Raw genomic sequence first — 13,242 nt, 5'->3', positions numbered from 1 at the left:
CAAATGTCCCTAAAATCTAGAACTATATTAAATTTAATGACAATTAACTAATATCGATAAAGGTTTTAGCACTCTTTGTATGCGCATATTTATTGCCACTAAAAGTTATTTTTGTTGTAGTACTTCAAGCTTATTTTATTTTGGTCCTGCTCATTCTGAACCTTTTAGACTCCGAAATCGATCTCCAAATCCCCATCTTAGGATTAATTCAACTCTAAATCTTATCAATCAAAATTATATCATCCACAAAAAACATATGTTATAACACCTTTCTTTGAATTTGTTTCGTCAAAGTATATCTACCACTGTAAGTTTTGGGTCGTGGGTCGTCCATGTGGACCGACCCGACCCGACCCAATCTGTTTCTTGCTTATTCAAAATTAATTAAGTAATAATTAATTGGATAAATCCTTTTACGTGAAAAGGTGTAAGTAAAGAGAGAAAAAGGTATGAAACAGAAAACCAAAAATAAGCGTTCAGTAAGAAACAAAGAATTGAGTTTCTGAGACAAATCAATCAGTACACAAAAGAAGACTTCTAGTTTGTGAATAGATCTTTGTTTCCCAGTGATTCAAAGACGGACTTGAGTGCAATCCTATCAAAGAAGCAGATCAACGACTTTCGCTGCGAATTACAAGATACATAACTCGTTGTTGAATATCTTAATATTCCTTCAACGATATCAGAGCCATTGTTTATGATCTCATCATTTGCTGCGTACTTGAGAATTCACTGTCTATGTTTATAAGAAATAAAATAGATTCTATGTCTTTTAAAATCAGTAAATAGAAAAAATCAAATGATGTTAATTTTCATGACGCTTAGATGTGGATTAATTTTATGTGAAATAGGATTCAGAATCCTATTTGATTTTCAATCATAAAATAGATAAAATTTCTTGTCCTACTAAGAAAGAAATTCTATTTTTAATACTGCTTCTGTTTAAGAGCGATCTGAAAATAGACTGTACGATGTTTGGGTCGAAATTATTTTTTCTCAGTCTGCTCGTGCTTAGCTTTCCAAAAACATATTATAATGGAAAAGAGGAACTATAACGAGTGAGATAGAAAATTCGTTGTGTAGTTTTTGGATGGAAACTTATTTTTTTATGATTTGCTCGTTTTAAGCTTTCCGAAAACATATTATAAGAAGGAAACCGACTTAAAACGAGCAAGATATGAATTTTTTCAACAAATGGCTGGAAAAAAACGTTTTTTTTTAAATTTTTATTTTATTTTATATGTCTTCTTTTAGGATCTTATTGTTCTTGAGTATTGGAATAGTCCTTTTGTCCCTTAAACAGTTGCTTGACATGATGAGAAATTTGTGACATATGTTGTCATATTAAATGATATTAAATAAAAAATTTTTTGTTCCCATTTCAGATATAGCTGAACGGGAACATGCTCAAACTACTCCAAATGGGAGTTCTCAAAGTATGTTATGAAAAGGAAGGGTCATTCGGAGACAAATAGAAAAAGATCTAAGAGAGTTTAATTCTTTGAAGATGGATCCTCATGGATGCTTAATAAAATTTGTCCAGAACTTTGTTGTGAAATTTGAGAAACTTTATGAGAGTCACCCTCAAATTACAGATAGTGAAAGATATGCTATTTTGTATGATTCCTTGCCAGAATTCTAGAAGAATGAACTTAATCAAATTAGAATCGAAATTGGGGATGGCGAAGAATTATGGAAGTACTATGTAAAAATAGGAGTTAAGTGGGTAAAGCTACACCCAAAGTGTATCCACATACTACATTTTTTATCAGATTAGTTTTATCTATTATTTTAATTTTTATTAAAGTATGAAATGAACATCTTTTATTGTGATTTGATATGAATATTTAAGTTTTATTTTATTGAATAAGTGAATGATTATTCTATTGTATAATATAATAAGGTGTTTAATTATTAAACATACAAATCTGTGTGGTTATAGTCTAAAATAAATAAGTGTACACATTAAGAAGTTAATTTCAAATTTTGGTTAAATATTTAGTTTGTAGATGATGATTGGATGCATACGTGTCTTTTCGATTTTACATTAAATATGAAATCTTTATGAGAATTAATTTGCTTAAATGTGTATGTCACATGCATAATTGATTAAAATTGTTGCTTAATTATATGTCAATAACAGACATGGCATCAAAAAGTATCATTGTTGACTTAAACAAAGGTGAAAAACTTAACGGTGATAATTACGACATCTGGAGTCGTAAAATATGATATGTACTGGAAGAGCAAAATGTTTTGGAAGGTATAAATCATTTTTGAATGAACCAGAATAGGGTAATACTGCACAACACATAAGAGATCTTGAAGCTTACAAAGCTTGGAGGAAGGCTAACTTCACTGCACGTGGAATAATAATTAGTTCTGTAGTTGATGATCTCATACATGAATATGAGGAATTCCCTACTGCTCATGCTATGTGGGCAAATCTGCGAGGAACGTATGGGGATACATCTGTAACCCGCCTCCGACAGTTGACTATCAAATTTGACACTTACAAAAAACGTCATGATCAGAATATCAAACAACACCTTAGGGTGATGTCAAACATGATAGCTCAACTCAAGAGTGCTGGTCATGTTCTTTCAAATGAACAACAAGTTCAAGCAGTGATTCGGTCTCTTCCCAATAATTGGGAACATTTGCAGGTTAACTTGACCCATAATGATAGCATCAAAACTTTTTCTGAAGTTGCACGCCATGTTGAACTTGAAGATGAGCGTTTGGTGCTGCTAAAGCTGCTTCTAATGCCTTTATGACAGAGTCAAGTGGTACAAAATCTTCAGGCTTCAAGCGCAAGAAAAATTGAAAAAGAAATGGGAAATACAAAGAGACTAGAGAAGGACCCTCTAAGAAAAAGAAGAAGCCAAACTCCAAGAAAGGAAAATGGTTTTTCAAGAAGAGGAACAAGAGTAAAATGAAGTGCTAAAATTTCCAATAATTAGGGCATTTTGCTCATGAATGTACCAAGCCCAAAAATGTAGCATTTCTAAACGCATCTCTAAGTGCTACATATGTTTCTAGCACTTCTTTACTAACTGAATCTTACCCTATGTGGATTGTAGACTCAGGATCCACCGACCACGTGACTCGAGATAGAGAGGCGTTTGTGGAGTTTCGTCGAGTTTCATCTAAATCAAGGTGGATCTACGTAGAAAATAATGTTAGGCTTGAAGTCAAAGGTATAGGCACTTGCAAAGTGAATTTGCATGGTGGTCGTTCCTTGATGTTGCATGACGTCCTATATACTCCAGAGATTCGATGAAACTTAGTGTCTGTGTATGTTCTTTTAGATGTTGGTTTTAATTTATTTTTTAGTCGTAATGGTGTTAGAATAACTCTAGATAATGTTTTATATGGTTTTGGACTTCGTTATGATCGTTTTATCGTATTAGATTGTAATCCTTCAACTTATGACTATTATGTTGACCGTTGTGTAATGACATGTTATTCAAGTAACAATGATATTGATATTATTACATGGCATGCTAGATTAGGTCACATAGGGCAAGATCGAATAAATAGGTGGGCAAAAGAAGGGCATTTAAGTTCTTTCACCAAAATTGAAATGCCAACTTGTGAAAATTGTCTTGCTAGAAAAATTACGTGTAAACCATTTGGAAAGGCTAAGAGAGCCGAGTTCCCACTTCAATTAATTCATTCTGATATTTATGGTCCAATGAATGTAAGGGCAATGTCTGGTGCTACATATTTCATTACATTTATTGATGATTTCACGTATTTTGGTTATGTCTATTTGATTTCTCATAAATCTGAAGCACTTGAGTGCTTTAAAAGATATTTGAATGAAGTTGAAAATCAATTAGATAAAAGTATAAGAGTTTTAAGAACCGATTGAGGACGTGAATATTTGTCAAAACAATTTGAAGAATTATGTACTGAAATGGGTATTATCAGACAATTAACTACTTCTTATACACCTCAACAAAATGGTGTAGCTGAAAGAAGGAATAAAACATTATTAGACATGACAAGATCAATGATGGCGCATGCAAATTTGTCTATCTCTTTCTGGGGAGATGCATTATTGACTGTAGCTTACATATTAAACATAGTGCCTTCTAAGTCAGTGTCTTCCACTCCTTATGAACTTTGGACTGGTCATAACACAAACCTGAATGATCTACGACCGTGGGGTTGTGCGGCATATATTAAAGATTGTTTTGGTGAGTTTGGTAAACTAAGTCCAAAAGGAAAGAAATGTATCTTTATAAGGTACTCTGAATGCTCTAAAGGATTGTTTTGGTGAGTTTGGTAAACTAAGTCCAAAAGGAAAGAAATGTATCTTTATAAGGTACTCTGAATGCTCTAAAGGATTGTTTTGGTGAGTTTGGTAAACTAAGACCAAAAGGAAATAAATGTATCTTTATAAGGTACTCTGAACGAGATGTTAGATTTTTGGAAAATGAGTTTCCCAAAAAGGGTGAAATAGGTGAAGTTGAGCCTCTGTACGAAATGTTGAATTCAGAAGATCAGGTAATGTTGTCAAACATACTTGATAATTCAATGGATCAAAAAATGATTCCTGGTCCAAGTGGGAGTTATGAATCTCAAAATCCTATAGAGGAATCTGAACTTCAAATATGTAAGAGTACAACAAAAAGTGTACCTAAACGATCTGATGAGATTGAGGATTATGTTTTCCTGGTATCTCCCACAAAATTGGATTAACCTAATTCTGTAACTAAGGCCTTATCGAGACCTGAAATGGATGAATGGTTAAAAGCGATGAAAGAAGAATTAGAGTCCATGAAAACCAATAAAGTCTGGGATCTAGTTGACCTTCCTAAGGAACGTAAAGCTATTGGGAATAAATGGATTCTTAAAGTTAAACGTAAATCGAATGGGTCAATAGAAAGACACAAAGCACGATTGGTGGCAAAAGGTTTTACTTAAGAAGTTGGAATAGACTATGAGGAAACTTTGTCACCAGTTGTGAAACTTACTTCCATAGGATTACTTTTAGCTATTGTTACATGTTTAGATCTAGAATTATACCAAATGGATGTGAAGACCGTTTTTCTCAATGGAGAATTAAACGAGGAAATCTACATGGAACAACCAGTAGGTTTCATTGTTAAAGGCCAAGAAAAGAAAGTATGTAAATTGAGAAGATCAATTTATGGCCTAAAACAATCTTCAAGACAGTGGTATCTAAGATTTCATAAGGAGGTGATGTCATTTGATTTCACCATGATCGATGAAGACCATTGCATCTATGTGAAAAAGTCCAATGGAAATTTTGTAATTCTTCTCATTACGTAGATGATATTTTAATAGCTGGAAATAATTTGGAGTATGTGAAAACTGTCAAGTCATGGCTTTCAAAATCGTTTGATATGAAAGATATGGGTAAAGCAGACTATATATTGGGTGTTAAGATCCAAAGAGATTGTTCCAAGAAATTTTAGAGTTTATCTCAAGAAACTTATATAAAGAAAATATTGGAATGTTTTCGAATGAATAGTTGCAAATCCATGGATACTCATGTAGCAATGGGTGAAACTTTAAGCCTTGAAATGTGTCCAAAGACTGAAAAAGAAAAGGAAGACATGTCTCGAGTTCCTTATTCTAGTGTTGTCTGAGCTAGAACAGCAGATTCGTGAGCAAGAGTGTATTTCACAGCTGATTTAACAACAGCCATTTTTTCTGGGGAACTTTCATAGGAGTCTGTTCTTTTTTTTAATCTACTATAAAGGTTCTAAATTGGCTCCTTTGAATTCTTTCTCCCACACACCCTTTTTGGGGATAAATCTTTTTTTCTCCTTTATATTAAATGTAGTCAATCATTTTGAGGTCATGGGAATAAAGAGAAAAACCATCAAAAAACGACGATAGTTCGTGAAGGTTTCTACAGAAAGACCCCTTGGTTCTGGCAAACGAATTGCGTGAATGATGAGACCGGCCTAACCTAAAGTCAAGGATCTTCCCTCTCTTGATGGCGAATCTTGATTGACTGACACTAGGAACCGATTCGGAGAAAGAAGAAGCATGGCATGAGATAGGCGGCGGAGAAAGCGATACCGAAGAGAATAACTCAAGGGCACTGGCTACTCTATCAACTCAATTGATTATCCATAAAGAGAAAGAAAGTTTTCTTCTAGTTCCGCTTCTTGCTCGTCCAATTCAGAAAGACTTGTCGGAAATCGGCGCAACCTCGGGCTCAGGAATGTGAGGCTCGCCCAGACATTTGTTATGTCGTAAGTCTAGTTTGCAAGTATCAATCCAATCCTAGAAGAGATTATTGGAAAGCAGTAAAAAGAATATTTTGATACCTGAAGGGAACTGCAAATCATACACTGTGTTATAGTGGATCTGATTTATTCATAAGAGGTTATACATATACAGATTGGGCTGGTGACCGGGATGATAGAAAATCAACATCCGGTTATGATTTCTTACTAAATGGTGGTGCTATTTCATGGAAAAGTAAGAAGCAAACTTGCACAGCTCTTTCAACCATGGAATGTGAATTTGTGGCTTGTGCGTCTGCAGTACAAAAAGCAGTTTGGTTAAAGAGATTCTTTGAGCATTTAAATATTGCAAAGAATTCTAAGGGTCCCATGATTCTAAATTGTGACAGTCAAGCGGCTATCGCGTACACGAAGCATCCTAAGTATCACAGCAAGACCAAACACATTGACATCAAGTATAACTTTGTGAGAGACGTAGTGGCAAATGGAGAAATAACTTTACAATACATTCCTACACGTGAAATGATAGTTGATCCTTTTATGAAGGCTATCTCTAGAGACTTGTTTGAAAAACAAGTTAAGGCTCTAGGTTTACGTAGGATTTTATGATATTTCAGTGTTGTAAAATGACTTGATTGTTATAATATTCTCTTCTATATAAAACTATTGAATTTATGTTCAAATGTAGTATGCATGTGATATTTTATAAAGTAATAAAGAGTGTTGAACAAGTCGCGAGATTGGCTCTCTTACACGAGCAATCACCTCTTACGTCGGGGAACGTGAAGAGATGAGTTTCACCACCATTTTATGACTTGTTTTGTGATCCAGACAAAAGTTTCTTCACGAAAATGAGTTTAAGGATCACCGAAGAGAGAAACTAGGGTTAAACATCTGGAGATGTTTAGACCAAGGTCTGTACGATGTTGAATAATCGAAAGAATGAGACACATACACCAATCGAAGGTGTAAACATCGTAGCACGTGTTTCATACCACGTGTGTCAAGCGATCAATGGGTCAATGAAAGAATATTCTCTGCTTCTTCATTGTGTGAGACCCAGAAAAGTTAAAATGACTTTTTCAATGAAATACCCTTTGACCTTTTGTTGTTTCTTGAAGTTTCAAATCGGTGTTGCTACTTTAGCATGTTACTAATAGCCATGAGTGATTCGGCAATGCAGTATATGTCTAAGAAAGCAGTTGATATGGAACAGATATATTCGAGTAGAAAGGGAAGATGAATAAATGAATAATTCAATTTGTATACATAAGCCGGCTATTACACTCGAGTGTAATTGTGTGTATAAAGCTAAATATGAACTCGATTTAATATCCTTGAGAGGATGAGGGATCAAATAAGTAACTACTGAAGTAGTGAATGAAGTCTGGGGTATTGTGAGTAATAGTGTCCTTAAAATAATAGTGAATTCTTTCCGCATGTGATTGAATTCTTATGTAGGGCTTGTAAAACCTTAAAGGTAAGCTCTTAATGCTCACAAGTCGCACGAACTATTTTTCGTATGAATTGTGTGTCTGATTGATATAATGTTGACTTGGGTCTTGTCCACCATGTGCGAAGTGGGAGATGTAAGTTTTGGGTCGTGTATCGCCCATGTGGACCGTCCTGACCCGACCCAATATGTTTCATGTCTTATCCAAATTAATTAATTAATAATTAATTGGATAAACCTTTTAAAGGATAAGGCAGAACAGTTACAAATTAACTGTTCAACCTCTCTTTTAAAAGACTCCTAATGGGAGTGTTTTAGGGAGAACGTGAAAAGGTGTAAGTAAAGAGAGGAATACGTGTGAAACAGAAAACCAAAAATAAGCGTTTAGTAAGAAACAAAGAATTGAGTTTCTGAGACAAATTAATTAGTACACAGAAGAAGACTTCTAGTTTGTGAATAGATCTTTGTTTTCCAGTGATTCAAAGATGGACTTGAGTGCAATCCTGTCAATGAAGCAAATCAACGACTTCTGCTGTGAATTACAAGGTACATAACTCGTTGTTGAATACCTTAATATTCCTTCAATCACCACGGCAAATCCTCACGATAAATATGATGAGAAAATTAAATACAGTAAAAATTCATCCAACGAACCCTGGCTTTTTCCATGAGCTTTTTTTTATTAGGAAGAAAAGAAATTCTAAAGTGTAGAATCAATCTTTTTAGGGACAAAATGAAAATTTATATAACCAACTAATTAGGTTAGGGTGATGATGTATCCACATTTGAATCTTGGTCAAACTCTTTCTTGAAATAAAATAAAAAAATAAAAAATTGTCGTAATTACGTGCAAAATAATATGAAATCCTTGTATGTGGACATAATATAACCAAATTAGGTATTGCAAATATAAAATTTAACCTATGATCAAACTCGCATATGCACTACAGCTACACATGTTTACATCTTTTCCATTTTCAAGTGTAATTATTATAAGTTTTACAGATTTAAAGAAACTGCAAGTCAACTAATTATAATCATAATAACGCATCAAAAGATCTTGATCTTCCATCATTTTCATATATATTTAATGGACCATATATATATATATTCGATTTTCGTATTAGCACTCATGCCGTAAAAATTTAAAGAAAGAAGCATTCTTTATAAAGATTTTTTCATATTTGAGGCTTTTTATTGAAACTGAAAAAAATCGTGATTTTATCATATTTTTTGTTTTTCATTCGGCAATTATATTAAAACCTAAATAATTTTAATTCGCACAACAAAGCTTGTAAAGGAAAAAAAAAATAAAAATTAGCAGGAATTTTTTTATCCAACATATCTAATTAAAAATAAAAAATTTATACTCATTATAATATCACAATTCTTGAAATGATATATATCATTAGGGGAGCAATTTCAGCCCAGTTTAATGAAATGAGTCCATTTTATCCATATTTAATGACTTGGATCACTCATATTTTAAATGGGTAAAATATGAGTATCCATATAGACCCATAATAGATCACTCCCTTCTCACTTCTACTCAAAATTCTAAATTGTGCTAAAAAAATAAAAATTCTTATATTAATTTTAAATTTTCAAAAATATTAATTTATTTTTCAAAAAAATTGGAGGGTGGGTGGGGCTGAGGAGGAAGGGGGACAGAGGTGGAATTTTTATCTTTTTTTAAAAAAAAAATTAAAAAAAAATTGGGGTAGGTTGGGTGGAGGGTGGGGGTGGCGGAGGGGTAAATTGTTTTTTTTTTAAAAAAAACAAAAAATTTTAGGAGTAGGTTGGGTGGAAGGTGGGGGGGGAGGCGCCCGGGTTGGGGGTAGGGGACTAGGGGTTGCCAATTATTTTTAAAAAAAAAAAATTCAAAAAAAGTCTTTTTAATTTTTTTTCCGGGGGTGGGGAGGTGGGGGAGTAGGGTTGGCAAAAAAAATTAAAAATTTTATTTTTCCGAAAAAAAAGTTTTTTTAAAATTTTTTTTGGGGTAGGGATTGTCAAATTTTTTTTTGTCAAAAAAAATTCAAGAAAAAAGTCTTTTTAATTTTTTTTGGGGGGTGTGGTGGTATGGTAGGGTGGGATGGTAGGGGTTGAGATTAAAACAACTTAGTTTTGATTTAAAATTTTTGTGCTTTAAGAGATTAAAGTGGGTTACAACCATTTTATCCAAATCATATTTGACCAAATTCATATTTATCTATATTTTATATGGATGAATTGTGATCCAATCCATTTTAACTCAATCCATCCAAATCCGATCCAAACCACTCATTTGCCACCCCTATTAATATCATATAATTATGTGGTTCTCCTAAACTTTTCTTTCCAGCTGATACCTATAAATAGTTTAATTCACTTTAATTTCCTCTTCTTCTTTTTAACTTCTCTTTCTCAAAGAATGATATAAGTCCATATTGACCATTAATGAGATGGATGAATTTGATATACGGCTTAGATAATTATTCTTCCTTTAAATTAGCTTTCCAAGAATAAATTAGGCCTAAAATCTAATTTGTCGGTCTTCAATTTGTGTGTCTGTCACTTTATTAATGAACAACTTTCACATATAGAAAACACAAAAATCATATTTATATGTTATAACTATATTTTGCATAATTGTGCTTAATAGCAAATATAAATATGTATATTTCGCTATACATATACAAAAGAAAGCAGTTGTATTCAGAGGCGTATCCAGAGGGGGTGCCGTGGGTTCACGTGAACCCATGCTCCCCTCTCTAGATTATATATAGTAGTGTTATATTTTTTTTTAAATATTTAAATATAAATGTGTGAACTCATATTCAAAGTATCATATAATAATGCGATGATGATTGGGTGCACTTCTCTAAGTGAGAGATAAAAATTTAAATCTTATATCTATCTTGTCTCTTTGAGTAACATTTTTCCAAGTGATTATCGATCAGTTACACTTTTATCGTTTCAACTAATTTTTCTTTTTTTTTTCCTTTATTCTTTCAAAATTTTCAAGTGTGTTACATTGAGAATTCCTAAAAAATTTAGCATTGTAAATTTTTATATAATTAAATCAAATGTGTATATTAAAATTTAAAACTAGTAGTATTATATATTTTGGACCTATAATTTTTAAACTTTAATGGTTCATATTACGAACTAAATGTCAAATCGATCAAATTTTTATTTAAGATACATTTTTTCGTAATCGTGCACCCATCTAGGGGAAATTCTGGATACGCCTCTAGTTGTATAATTTCGCTATACATATACAAAATAAAGCAGTTGTATAATCTGCTTTGGTATGCATATACAAAATATCAATTGTATAATATATGTTTGTATAAAGTGAGAAAGAGAGAAAGACAAAAGAAAACTAGACAAGGGAAGATCGTATTTGTATAATCATAAGTGTATAAGACGAAAATATATGCATTTGTATTTGTATATACAATTTTCTCTCGCTTTATACAAACACAAACACAATGTATACATTTGTGTTTGTATAAAGAGAGAAAGGCGAATGAGCGAGCGAAATCTGGGAGAGTGGCGAGCGAGATCTGGGAATGAAAATATATGTATATAGACAATTTTCTCTCGCTTTATACAAATACAAACACATTTTATACATTTGTGTTTTTGTATAAAGTAAGAAAGGCGAGTGAGCGAGCGAGATATGGGAAAGGGGAGAGAGGGGAACGAAAATATATGTTTATATATAATTTTCTCTCGCTTTATACAAACACAAACGCATTTTATACATTTGTGTTTGTATAAAAAGTGAGAGAGGCGAGGGAGAGAACGAGAGTGGCGAGCGAGATTCACTAGGAGAGAGGCGAAATAGCAACAGTTTGCTATGAGGTACAATTAAATCAAACTATATTTATAGCATTTAATTTAAATTAATAATTTGCTATTATACAATTTTCCCTTTATTAATTGCCACCTAACAATTTTTTCTATACTTGGCAGATAGTGATAAAAACAACACTAAACACTCAGACTTTTAAAAATGGCCGTCTTCTCAAAATAGAAAAATTCCAAGACATCTTTTTGTTCAAGTTGCTTTTGTAATATTAGCAGTTTTCTTTATTTAATTAAAAAAAAATAAAGAGAATACCTCCACCTTCTTAATCAGTTTGATTTTTTTTCTTTTATTTATATATAAAACAATTTTTAATTCAAATGATAAAAATATATAGAATTAGGGGTGTGTTTTGCATGTTCGATTAAATTGAAATATATTTTTTCTGACAAATTAAATTCCTTAAAAATTAGCAAAATTAACTTTCCTGGTACTAAAAGTACTAGAGAAAATAAATTTTACAATTGACAGTATTTCCCAGATTGTGTCAATCCTATCCTTAACACACCTAACTTGGTGTACGTAGTTTTGAACTTTTGTTTTGCCCACCCTACAGTTGCATAGATGATGTAGTCCATTTTCTTTTTATCAAAAAGGGATCAAAATTACTCTTGAATTATATGAAATAAATCACTTATATCATCGGTTATGTTTTTGAATAAAAAAATACTCCCGTTGTTATTTTAAGAGATCAAGAATATCCTCAAGAATTAACAACACAAATTTTAGTTATGTGACTAGTCATGTGGGATTAATACCTCCACTTAAGCATTGCCTGATAGGATTCGTTATAATAAACTGAACCTTTGGCGACGACCACATCATCACAAAATTCCATAATATCGCCACTAAAGATTTTTCACTGATTTTTATGTGGCAACTAGAGGCTGCAATAGCCACTAATATTTAGTGGCGACTAAAAGTCGCCGGTATCGAGGATGACATAAAATAAGCCCTAAAGGGAGCAAACTATAACTACGAGGCAATAAAACACAACCTAAAGAATCTAATGTCCAGCCTAGTCTAAGGCCACCACGAATCAATCCTAACAAGGATAAGCAAGATCATCTACACCACAATTGAGGCCACAACCTAAACTAAGGATTTTAACACCCACAATAAGCCCAAGGCTCCTACTTAATCAAGAAAGAATGGAATAACAAGAGAAAAGCTAAATACCCGACAAATACCATACGAAATTACATGAAATCTATACTAGGCATTATCTAAGAAGCTCAATCAAGAAAGTAGACTGAAGCCTACCTCAAAGTTGAACATGAACGCTCCGAATCCACCACACTTGAGCTATCCGCATCCGAAATGCCTCCAAACACCGCCAAACTATCAAATTATCAATTACAACGTCATTACAGACGTTTTGACACTAAAATTGCAACAATCGAAATTGGACCCAAAATGGAGTCAAAATGGAATGTGAGACCCACAGTGAAAATTCCAAAATTGACTCCGTCAAAAGGTTCTAAATAGCCCAAGGAGCTTGTGCCTCAAAAAGGGGCACAATTTGAGCTCAAAAATAGGTTAAAACAGTCAATGCAAAATCTATTTTAAAAAATAATAATAATTAATTTTCAGTTACAACCTAATTTTCTAAAATCAATATACATCTAATATCAATACTAAAAACATTCAATATTATTACGAAAAGAACCAAAATTACTTTTTAACTCAAATCTCCTACTATA

The sequence above is a fragment of the Solanum verrucosum genome, unplaced genomic scaffold (assembly GCF_900185275.1).
Source record: "Solanum verrucosum unplaced genomic scaffold, falcon-dt-bn FXZP01000189.1, whole genome shotgun sequence".
Taxonomy (NCBI): domain Eukaryota; kingdom Viridiplantae; phylum Streptophyta; class Magnoliopsida; order Solanales; family Solanaceae; genus Solanum; species Solanum verrucosum.
Note: the sequence above shows the minus strand (reverse complement) of the source record.